The following is a 12,920-nucleotide window of genomic DNA, read 5'->3' on the forward strand; positions in this document are numbered from 1 at the left end:
TTCGATTGTCATTCAAGTATTCTCTGACTAAGTTCTTTATTTTATAACTTGCTCAGGCCAGTCTGTTTCTAGAAGTGGCCATATACTTTCCTCTCTGTTTTATTTTATTTTTTTTATTTTTATTTTTTTAAAGATTTTATTTATTTATTTGAGACAGAGAGAATGAGAGAGAGAGAGCACATGAGAGGGGGGAGGGGCAGAGGGAGAAGCAGACCCCCTGCCGAGCAGGGAGCCCGATGCGGGACTCGATCCCGGGACTCCAGGATCATGACCTGAGCCGAAGGCAGTCGCTTAACCAACTGAGCCACCCAGGCGCCCTCCTCTCTGTTTTAAATATAGCAGAATAGCTGGGTGTTATGCACAAACAATGAATCATGGAACACTACATCAAAAACTAATGATGTAATGTATGGTGATTAACATAACAATAAAAAATTTTTAAAAAATTAAAAAACATAGCAGAATAGCTACATAACAAATAATAATACTAGTAAACGACAATAATAATGATGCTAATTGCAACTATTATTAGGCGCTTACTATGTGACAAGTGTATATCATATACATAACTGACCTAATTTAATCTTTTCTACAGCCCTGTAGGCATTATTATTTCCTACTATAGAAATGAGGAAATTAATATCCAATGAGGGTAAATAAGTTAGCAACAATCATATAGCTATTAAGTGGTAGAGCTGAGATTCAAATTCTTGTCTGTATGAATTCAAAGCCCACATTCTTTCTACAATGCTCAGCTGACTTCCTTGGAAATAAACATTTATATAGTTGTTTCCCCATCTTGTTTGTTCAAAGAAAAAGGAGGTTTCAAGAAAAGAAAACAACTGCACAATTTTAAATAATGAACACTGAAATTATCTTTTTCTTGCCTGAAGGGTAATGCTCACTGCTGTCGATTCCTCTCTCAGAAAAATGAATATTTTTTTCCCTTCATTGTTTGCAGACTTCATTCAGCCATCAGTGGGTAAGTGACTTATGCCCAGTTAAAGTGAGAAAATGCAACTGAAACATTTAACTATGAAAAGAGAAAAAAAGAAAGTGTGGTTTCCTTTCACCAGTGATCATCATTCTCTACCATCTAAGGATTTATGTCAAGCTGAGAGAATTCCCCCAGTCTGTTCAGAAATAAGACCGCATAAGGAATTTCAACACAACACCACGATAATGAGATTGATGCCTTCTTTACAAAGCAATTTACAAACTTTCCAAGATAATTTGGGTTTCTGGATGTTGAGGTCACCGCAGACTGAAGGCGAGTATACCTCTCAGGTACATTCCAAAATGTTCCACCAGAATAATGTGAATTTATTTTTTAGAGAAGATAGCTCCCCTAAATTGCCAAAAGTTGTTTCTAACAAGCCTTGTTCAGAATCACAGCACTACAGAATGCAACCATGTGGGCAGGAAATAGCCCTGTTTGCGAGAGCACCATGAACTAGATTTTGTGCTACATATTCCTCGGCTTCTTTTTCTGGACACATCTGAGAGTTTTCATAATTTTAGTCTGGGAAAAGGAAAAAAAAATGGTTGGGTTTTTTTCCCTGATTGGAAATGGTCAACTCATGTTCCCTCAATGCTGAACTCAGATGCCTCCTAGAATCACGTTTTATTATAGGCATAACAACTCATATTCAGCCACAACAGCGACAATGCTAACGTGCTTTATACCGGGAACAAAAAGGGGCATAATGGTGGCAACGTGATGAGTAGTCTTGCCACACAGACCTGAGCAACGAGGGTTCTGGGAGTCATTTTTCTTCACTTTGTATGTTGTTCCATGTGATCATTGAAGTGTGACACTAAAATGGATAAAACACTGGTATCTCTCTAAAACAGGTGCTGCAGCCCCACACCGTGATGACAGAATGTTTATTCATTAATGTTTGTTTGAAGTACTTTCTCATGTATCTCAAACTCAATTTTATTTGGCCAACTGCACAGTAACCATTGTTTATAGGATAACCAGAAAACATGACACTCAGCGATACACAGAAAGTATTCTTAATTCATAGAAGTCATTTCAATAAAATTAAGTAACAACACAATAACAATAATTGGATTTCCTAATATGAATTTCTGTGTTTTAAATATTTTTTAAAGCCATATTGTCTTGTTTTATAAATGGCTATATTGTGGTCTTTAATTTGTATGATGGGAACTCATGTTTAGCCTAATACAGATATGAATGGTTACAAATAGAAATACTTATAGATATTTATGTATACATGGGTTAGTATAGACATAAATATTTCCTTGCTTGTCAGCTAAGAGGGCCTAGAATCAATGACACCTGGGACATCCCAAGTGGATATGAATATACCTACTGCTCATATATTGGTTTCTAATTGCCCTTTAAATACAAAGAAACATAGATCCTTGGAGAAATAGCTGATTCTAGGACTGAAGCAGGAAATATACATATACAAGATGAGCCTGAAACATCGTATAATGGCAGAAAGCAATGGAGTGCTCTCAAAATATAAAACTAAACTAAACTAAACCCCACAATAATGAAGATATGTCAAAGGAACAGAGAAATTAACTGAAAGAACTCCCAATGGCCAAAACTAGAACAATTTGAGAAACAAAATAAATGAAGTAGCTTTGGAATATAACTCCAAATAGACAATAAATATCCAAAAAAAAATAAACTTATTTATACTGATATAAATAGATGGGAGAGATGAGACAAATCTTCTGTGCAGAAGAATTTCAAATAATTTCTATAAATACTCTACCCTTAAGGCATCTGTGTGGCTCAGTCGGTTGAACGTCCAAGTCTTGGTTTCAGCTCAGGTCATGATCCCAGGGTCCTGGGATCCAGCCCCTCATCGGGCTCCCTGCTCAGTGGGGAGCCTGCTTCTCCCTCTCCCTCTGCTGCTCTCCCTGCTTCTGTTCTCTGTCAAATAAATAATAAATAAAATTTTAAATCAAACAATCAATCAATAAATAAATCAATAAATCTATCTTTGGCATTTTTCAATGGCACCTTTATATTTCTTGGAATTTGACTGTATTTGTTTCATCTTTATATTAATCACATGGCTAGTATGCCAGGGCAAACGTTTACTGCTTGAATTTTCTGGTCCAGAGGGTTTCAGAGAAGGTTGTATTTACCCAAGAGGAAGACCTAATAGTGCATGGTAAATGAGATATGGCACAATATGAATAATGGTAAAATGTTAGAAAAAGCACCAGAAAATCTAGTCCCCAGATTCTGCCAAACCAGTAGAGCGACTTTGGGCAAGCCACTTAACCTCTGGATCTGATTTCTGCCATCTGTGAAATGAGATGATTGGGTTTAATGATCTCTAGGATGATTCCCTGCCCCCAAATCCCTTAATATCCACATGGCATGTTTTACATCTTTAGGATTCCTATGGATGAGCGATTAAACATAGAAAGTATGTAGGTAGGGTAGCCTGTATTGTGTCAGGGAAACCAAAAAACATGACCAGTATTAAGAACAATGCTAAGACTGGCTTATTTCACTTAGTATAATACACTATAGGTCCATCCATGTGGTCTCAAATGACACAATCTCATCCTTTCTATGGCTATGTAATATCACACACACACACACACAAACACCATTTTTCCTATCCCTTTGTCTATTGATGGATGCTTAGGTTACATACATAATATTCCATACATATACATATATACACCACATTTTCTTTATCCATTCATCTATTGATGGATGCTTAGTTTCTTCCCTATCTTGACTTTGTGAATAATGCTGCAATAAACAGGGGTGCATATATCTTTTCAAGTTAGTGTTTTTTGTTTGGGTAAATACCCAATAATGGAATTGTTGGGTTATATGGTATTTCTATTTTTAATTTTTTGAGGAACCTCCATATTGTTTCCCACAGTGGCTGCACCAATTTACATTCCCACTAATAATGCATGAGGGTTCCTTTTTCTACACATCCTCACCAGCACTTGTGATTTCTTGTCATGTTGATTTTAGCTATTCTGATGTATGATGATATCTCATTACGGTTTTGAATCACTAAGTTGTACACCTGCAACTAATGTAACATTGTGTGTCAGCTATACTCATATTAAAAAAAAGATACTTAATTAAAAACAAACAAACAAACGGAAAAAAGAACATATCAAGACAAATATAGTGTATGTATATTTGGGTAGTTTAAGATTGCTATGATTATGTTTAGTTAGGAAAAGTCATTAAGAAGCTGAGCATCATTTAGAAAATAGCTCTGTGGGGACTACCTGTTTAAAGAATAAAGCTTCCCCCCAAAAGGAAACAATAAAACTCCTAAAGGTACAAAGTGACCCAAATGTTTTTGTTTGTTTGTTTATGGACAATTATAAAAAGGAATAGTATCTTCTTTGGTAAAGAGATTTACCTTGGTTGGGTGGCATACGGGTGACAATTCAGATCACAGCCTTAGCCCTGTCTCACAAATTTAGACAAATTAATTATTTTTTCTTTATTTCTGGTCATCAGTTAAATTTTGAAGGCTTAGTGTTTATTTTTTGTACTGTATAAAAGAACATAATTCAGCAAAATGGTTAGGGGACAAAGACTTTAGAGTCAGAACTGGATTTGAATCCCAGCTCCATGACTTACCTTCAGTGTGTCCTTGGGAAAATAAAATACTCTTTCTGAGTTCAGTTTCCTTATCTGTAAGGAGAGACGATGCCAGTGGTAGAAATCCCCCCCCCCCCCCTTTGTTTTTTGCCTGCCTAGCTGTTTTTCACCTTCTTTTGGAACTCCTTTTTTCTGTAGGGACACTCACTCCACATGGAGTTCAGGTAGGGGCTGAACCCACTCTGTCCTATCCATATGGTTGGGTATGACCCAAACCTGGCTAACCATATTATCCTTCTCCCTAATCACTATCAACTTCAGGGATAAGCAGATGACCTAACGCAGCCAATCAGACAATTGTCTGAGATTTCATTCCCAGAGCTGTAGGGAAGATGCTCTCTTGCTGTTTGGGTTGCTAAGGGGGACGATACAAGTTTGGGTCTGTTGATGTCCACCATGATTGCTATATGACAAGAGACTTCCAGAGAGACAAGGAGGGATCGGGATGGGATATAGATAGAGACTGAGATAGAAATGAGGATAGAGATAGAGATGGGGAGGGGAATAGAGTCAGAGATATTGGCAAGAATGGAGTTAGAGGTAGGGATAGTAACAAGGAACAAGTCCGAGGCAGGGAGGGACAAGTACAGAGTCAGATGTAGGGAGGGATACGTACAGCGCTTTAACCGTATAGTTCAAGCCCTAGATCCAGCTGAACCCATACCCTCAGATCTTCTGGCTACACAAGCCAGTAAATTTCTTTCACTTAAACTAGATTGAACATGATACTCACCTCATAGGTTATGGCAAAAATTTAATAAAAAAAGTACGTAAAACACTTAGCACAATGCTTGGCAGGGCCAAGTCGCCACTGTAAGGTGCTGAAAACACAGTGGCCACTATGAAAACTAATTAAATATAAAATGTACTTATACTTTTATGCCACTTTTAACCCCAAAAAGATTCAAGATGAAGAAGGCAAAAACAAAAATATTAAAACAGGAGACTATAAAATTCTAGTATGGCTTAAAAACATCATTGAGGCTCTTTGTCACAGAGACAACTAAGGAGTCGAAGCTGTTATTTAAAGTGGGGACAGTGCTTCCTAACAGGCGTCCCTGGCAGAATCACTCACTCATTCCTTTTACATTCAGCTTCATATGTTGAGTGACTATATTGAGCTTGATACAAGATGTCCAAGGAAGAAGTAACTGAGTCCTTACTCCCCAGCAGCTTATAGTTTAACATGGAGACAGGCATGCAAAGGATCGCAGTACCATTTGTTAACCCAGTGCAGGGTCATATAGGGGAAAGGATGCATTAGTTTGCTCTGCTTGGGGAAATCATGGAAGATCTCAAAGAGGGGGTTGAGCATTTGAGCTGAGATTTGAATTTCTCAAGTCGTTGAGCATGGGGAGAACATTCTAGACTGAGAAAACAAACCCAGACTGGAAATGTGAGGAGGCATATCAGTACTGCTGAGACATGCAGTTTGGAGATGAGGAGGAATGGCCGACTTGAGGCTGGACAGAGAGGCCATCATCAGATCTTGGGGCCTCACGTGATCAGTCAAGTGTACTAGACAGGCAAGAACAAGCTCTCAGGAGCACCACAGTAATGTGGATGGCAGGGCGCAGAGTTGGGGACAGATGGCCTCAAGGGCAGGTGTGGAAGAAATGGCTAGGATACTTTTATTAGTTGGGATTCAGTTTACCTGAGCACACAAGAACAGAAAAAAACAATGCCTTGAACAACATTGAGATTCATTTCTCCCTTACATAAAATACTCTGAAGATGGGCAGCCTGGGACTGGCGAGGTCTCCTGGGTGTCAGAGCACAAGTGTCCTTCCAGGTCACCATGTGGACCCCACTTGATATTTGCACAAGACGTCAGTGGGGCTCAAGCCACTGAGTTGGTGTTCTAGGCAGCAGATGGATGGAAGGGGTCCAAGGAGGGTTCTTTTACATCTTAATGCTAAAATGAGATCTTTGGGGGGCACCTGGGTGGCTCAGTCAGTTAAGCATCTGCCTTTGGCTCAGGCCCTGTGATTGAGCCCCACATTGGGCTCCTTGCTCTCCCTCTCCTTCTGGCTTCTCCCCCAGTTTGTGCTGTCTGTCTCTCAAATAAAAAAATAAAAATAAACTAATTAAAAAAATAAAATGAGGATGGAAAAATTCTCACCAAAATACTAGCCAATAGGATCCAACAGTACATTAAAAGGATTATTCACCACAACAAAGTGGGATTTATCCCTGGGCTGCAAGGTTGGTTCAACATCTGCAAATCAATCAATGTGATACAATACATTAATAAAAGAAAGAACAAGAACCATATGATCCTCTCGATAGATGCAGAAAAAGCATTTGACAAAGTACAGCATCCTTTCTTGATCAAAACTCTCTAAAGTATAGGGATAGAGGATACATACCTCAATATCATAAAAACCATCTATGAAAAACCCATAGTGAATATCATTCTCAATGGGGAAAAACTGAGAGCTTTCCCCCTAAGGTCAGGAACACAACAGGGATGTCCACTATCACCACTGCTATTCAACATAGTATTAGAAGTCCTAGCCACAGCAATCAGACAACAAAAAGAAATCAAAGGCATCCGAATCAGCAAAGAAGAAGTCAAACTCTCACTCTTTGCAGATGATATGATACTTTATGTGGAAAACTAAAAGACTCCACCCCAAAACTGCTAGAACTCATACAGGAATTCAGTAAAGTGGCAGGATATAAAATCAATGCACAGAAACCAACAACAAGACAGAAGAAAGAGAAATTAAGGGGTCGATCCCATTTACAATTGCACCCAAAACCATAAGCTACCTAGGAATAAATCTAACCAAAGGGGCAAAGAATTTGTACTCAGAAAACTATAAAATACTCATGAAAGAAATTGAGGAAGACACAAAGAAATGGAAAAACGTTCCATGCTCATGGATTGGAAGAACAAATATTGTGAAGATGTCAATGCTACCTAGAGCAATCTACACATTCAATGCAATCCCCATCAAAATACCATCCACTTTTTTCAAAGAAATGGAACAAATAATCCTCAAATTTGTATGGAACCAGAAAAGACCCCAAATAGCCAGAGGAATGTTGAAAAAGAAAAGCAAAGCTGGCGGCATCACAATTCCAGACTTCCAGCTCTATTACAAAGCTGTCATCATCAAGACAGTATGGTACTGGCACAAAAACAGGCACATAGATCAATGGAACAGAATAGAGAGCCCAGAAATGGACCCTCAACTCTATGGTCAACTAATCTTCGACAAAGCAGGAAAGAATGTCCAATGGGAAAAAGACAGTCTCTTCAACAAATGGTGTGGGAAAATTGGACAGCCACATGCAGAAGAATGAAACTGGACCATTTCCTTACACCACACACAAAAATAGACTCCAAATGGTTGAAAGACCTCAATGTGAGACAGGAGTCCATCAAAATCCTAAAGGAGAACACAGGCAGCAACCTCTTCCACCTCAGCCACAGCAACTTCTTCCTAGAAACATCGCCAAAGGCAAGGAAGCAAGGGCAAAAATGAACTATTGGGACTTCATCCAGATAAAAAGCTTTTGCACAGCAAAAGAAACAGTCAACAAAACCAAAAGACAACCGACAGAATGGGAGAAGATATTTGCAAATGACATATCAGATAAAGGGCTAGTATCCAAAATCTATAAAGAACTTATCAAACTCAACACCCAAAGAACAAATGATCCAATCAAGAAATGGGCAGAAGACATGAACAGACATTTTTCCAAAGAAGACATCCAAATGGCCAACAGACACATGAAAAAGTGCTCAACATCACTTGGCATCAGGGAAATCTAAATCAAAACCTCAATGAGATACCACCTCACACCAGTCAGAATGCCTAAAATTAACAAGTCAGGAAACGACAGATGTTGGCGGGAATGCGGAGAAAGGGGAACCCCCTACACTGTTGGTGGGAATGCAAGCTGGTGCAACCACTCTGGAAAACAGTATGGAGGTTCCTCAAAAAGTTGAAAATAGAGCTACCATACAACCCAGCAATTGCACTACTGGGTATTTACCCCAAAGATACAAATGTAGGGATCCGAAGGGGTACGTGCACCCCGATGTTTATAGCAGCAATGTCCACAATAGCCAAACTATGGAAAGAGCCAAGATGTCCATCGGCAGATGAATGGATAAAGAATCAATCAATGTGATACACTGCTATTCAGTGGTATATATACACAATGGAATATTATGCAGCCATCAAAAGGAATGAGATCTTGCCATTTGCAACGACGTGGATAGAACTTCAGGGTATTATGCTGAGCGAAATAAGTCAATCAGAGAAAGACAAGTATCATATGACCTCACTAATAGGAGGAATTCTTAATCTCAGGAAACAAACTGAGTGCTGCTGGAGTGGTGGGGGGTGGGAGGGATGGGGTGGCTGAGTGATAGACATTGGGGAGGGTATGTGCTATGGTGAGCGCTGTGAATTGTGTAAGACTGTTGAATCACATACCTGTACCTCTGAAACAAATAATACATTATATGTTAAAAAAAAAAGAAGATAGCAGGAAGGGAAGAATGAAGGGGGGGAATCGGAGGGGGAGATGAACCATGAGAGACGATGGACTCTGAGAAACAAACTGAGGGTTCTAGAGGGGAGGGGGGTGGGGGGATGGGTTAGCCTGGGAATGGGCATTAAAGAGGGCACGTACTGAATGGAGCACTGGGTGTTATACACAAACAATGAATCATGGAACACTACATCAAAAACTAATGATGTAATGTATGGTGATTAACATAACATAATAAAAAAAGTAAATAAAATAAAATAAAATGAGTTCATTTGTTCACACCTAGCTGCGAGGAAGATCGGAAAATGTGTATTTTGGTGGGCCGCAATATGTCTAGCTAAAATCCAGCATATTACCATAGAGGAGATAAAATGGATATCGGGAAGAAATTAGCAGTCCCTGACACAGTACTGGAGGGATGAAGAAGCATGGAGGGGATGAGGCTTTGAGCAAAGCTGTCAACCATTGCTCAAGGGGAGGAAGCAGGAACAACTGGACTTGTACAGGCAACAACAATCACAAAGACAAAGCCATGCTCATGCATCCAATTGTGTACTTTCTGTGTTGCATAAAGATCTGTGCGTGTATAACCATGTGCATATGCACACACATACGCTTATGCACATGCACTGCACAATGGCTCATAAATATTGTACTACAGTTCTAAATAGTTGGGCTACAGAGATTAATAATTATGAAGCAGCCCTGTCAATTCTAAAACTCAGATGATTCAGCTTTCTCTTTAATGATAATAAAACCAGAAACATCCTTATAAATATTTTTAAACACAACTCCTGTGCTATGCTCCTTACAAAATTTTCAAGCCCTGGGGAACTCTGAATATTCTATGATGCCAAAGGATTTTTGGAGATTTGGGAACTTTTAAGAGCTAGGATTTAAATGTTTGAGGGGAAAGTTAAACTCAGTATAGCCATTAAATTACTGTTTTAGATACTTGTATATCTGTCACTCAGAGACTGGTTTTCATATGCCCGGGAGGACAGGTCATTAAAATAAAGATTCTGGAGGGTTTTGACATCAGCAAAGAATGAACTCATGAAATCTATGACACTGTTAGATTTCCATCTGTTGCAAGAGCCACTGACGATACATGTGGGGTTATCAAGGCACTATTTCAAAACGATGTGAGTTGTAGGGACTGTTAATCATCTGCAGACTCACTATGCAAGGAGGACACAGTCCAGGTGCTGTAGAACAGATGCAGTCCCCAATTTACCAGGATCATGTCACAGTTCATTTCCATTATGGCAGTCTGGTGTTCAAAATCTGCTTGAAACTAGACAAACATATGCTGGATGGCTGCTAGGTAAGCATGTTTCTCAGGGTAATATATTACACCTCGTAGGTTGCTGGATAAATTAATGTATTCCTGATCTGCAAGAATCATTTGAAATTGTCTCTGGACATCTATGTCAAAACCTTAAAGTGCTAGAGGATAGACTAGGTGGAAACTCACAGGCTTGCCAGAACCATGAGAGAACATTCCACAGTTGATGCTAATATATTGTAAAGTATGTGCTAATGAATTACAAATAGTGTCACACACTCTGTGCACGTTGTCATATTAATTCAAGACTTCAGAATTTCAAAATGCATTTTCAGTATGGTTCAAGTGTATAAATATTAAGGAGGCATTAACCTTTATCAAAATGATTTTTCCTATGTTAAAAAAGATCAAAATTTAACATAACAGGGCACAAAATTTGACTTTGCTATGAAGTGGTTGATGAGAAGAACAGGAGCTGCCCCAAAATTATTCATGTAAAAACTGTGAAACCTTTCATTTACACTTCTGTAGGAACGGCAGGAGTGGCGGTAGGAGCTGGGGGAGGAGGAATGTGGCAAGTAGGGAGAAAAGAGTAAATCGAAGGATGTCAGTTCTTTAATTAACATGCTGCTTGTCATCTTTTAGCACAGAGAAAAACAAAACCCTGCAGGCACCAAATAAAATGAGCCTTCTAGAGGTTTCTCATCCCAGACAACCTACAGAGTCTGTGTCAATTTGGAGTCACTGATGCAAACATTTTGTTCAAATACTTCATTTGTTTCCTAGCCGCATGGCATCAACAAGAATGTTTTCAAGGTCAAATGAATATTTTGATAAGTCAAACTGTGGGATTCCATGAACTGGCCTCCTTGAGGCTGATCAGGGACCTTGGTGAAGCAAATTGGAGCTTAAACTCAAGTCCTCAAACCAGTGATATCTTACACAGCTATCAATCCCCTTAAAAAAAAAAAAAAGGGAGAAAAAAAAAAAGCACTTTCTCTCTTGCAGGATTTGCAACTGGAATCAATCAGTTCCAGCCTCAGGGAAGCCCAGACCAGAAGAAAGTGAAACAGTAAAACTCTTTGTTTTTGTCTTACCTTATCAGAATCTTCAATTTGGAAGTGAAGGTCTGGGATAGCTTTATGACCACTGCATCATTCCCCATACCATGAGGGCAGCAGTCACGTTGAACGTGTTGACTGCAATGTCCCCATTTTCTGGTCCAGTGCCTGGCACATAGCACATTCTCAATAAATATTTGTTGAGCAAAAACTAGATATCAAGAGTCACACAATTAAAACTACTTCTTCAAATAAACGTAGAAAACATCCCAAGGACTATTAAGCAGTAATCAAAATCTTACGTTTTATTGTGACCCATGTCCCAGAAACTTCTTAAGGGACTTGTGGATTTCTAAAATGCTAAGCTCTCCTTTTTTAAAGCATCTCTGCTTGTGTTTCTGGACCTATATGCAAACAAATCATTGAGGTTTTCAGCAACTCTGGACTGTAGAAAATGAGTCCAAATCGTAGGAGCTTCCAATTTTAAAACAAAGAAGATGTACTCTGGTGGAATAATGTGAATTGTGGGACATTTTAAGTTGTGATTACATAAACAATTCTAATGGTGCATCACCTCATGGAAGAATACATTTTACCCAACATTTTCATCTCCTCCATTTGGGAGGGAAGTCCCTTCATGAAACTAACTTACACAGCAGCCGTTAGGGGGCACCATTAACATGATCATAGCACATAGGGGTGGTGGGGTGGGCTCTGTTTTCCATCCTACTGGGCAACACGTGGTTTGGGCATCTTGAGTTGAATGCTGAATGGAGTTCCCATGGACTTATTTGTGAAAGAAATGGGAGAGTGAGCGATGGCTTCACTTCTAAATAAAAACACAGTGGGACACCTAGGCTGACTCTATTCTCCCCATTCCTAAGTACTGCCATCACCAAATCAAATTGGTTTCATTCGTTCCTAGTTTATAATTCCAAAGGGTATGTCAAGTCATTTGCTGGAGCGCCTCCTAAATTGTAAATGTTTAATACTTAATTCAATTTGTAAATGGTTGCTTTGGCACTGACTGCTAGTTATTGCCCAAAATGTTATATAAATGAACCAAAGATGGTCTGTGGGTATTGACCCGTAGGTTGTTTATTACTTCCCTGCAGGTTGAGATCTATTAGTTCAAAAGCCTACTGGCACCACACTCAAAAATTTTACACATCCAATTATTTAAAAAACAGTCCAAACAAGCAGATTTTTTAACCATTTAGAGCCTCACTGCTTTGCATACCTGGTGAAATCTGACCCCACATCTGCTGGCCTTTGGTAAGGTAGAACCTTCTGGCTGGAAGCTGCTATGGCCCTTCAGAGGTCTCTCATCCGGAGACATATCACCTAGTCACATAAACCCCCCTCCCCTGGGAGTTCCCTTGCCCACCTCCCCTCCTGGATGGTCGCCTCCACACTGGAA

At 39.3% G+C, this 12,920-nt stretch overlaps 1 protein-coding gene across 1 annotated transcript in view; it reads right to left on the reverse strand.

Annotated features, from left to right (window-relative positions):
- Window positions 1-12,920, reverse strand: part of DEUP1 (deuterosome assembly protein 1) — a 202,557-nt gene that overhangs the window by 96,156 nt on the left and 93,481 nt on the right. The gene's annotated exons all lie outside the window — the stretch shown is intronic.

Source organism: Phoca vitulina, unplaced genomic scaffold (genome assembly GCF_004348235.1).
Source record: "Phoca vitulina isolate PV1807 unplaced genomic scaffold, GSC_HSeal_1.0 scaffold34, whole genome shotgun sequence".
In the NCBI taxonomy this organism is placed as follows: domain Eukaryota; kingdom Metazoa; phylum Chordata; class Mammalia; order Carnivora; family Phocidae; genus Phoca; species Phoca vitulina.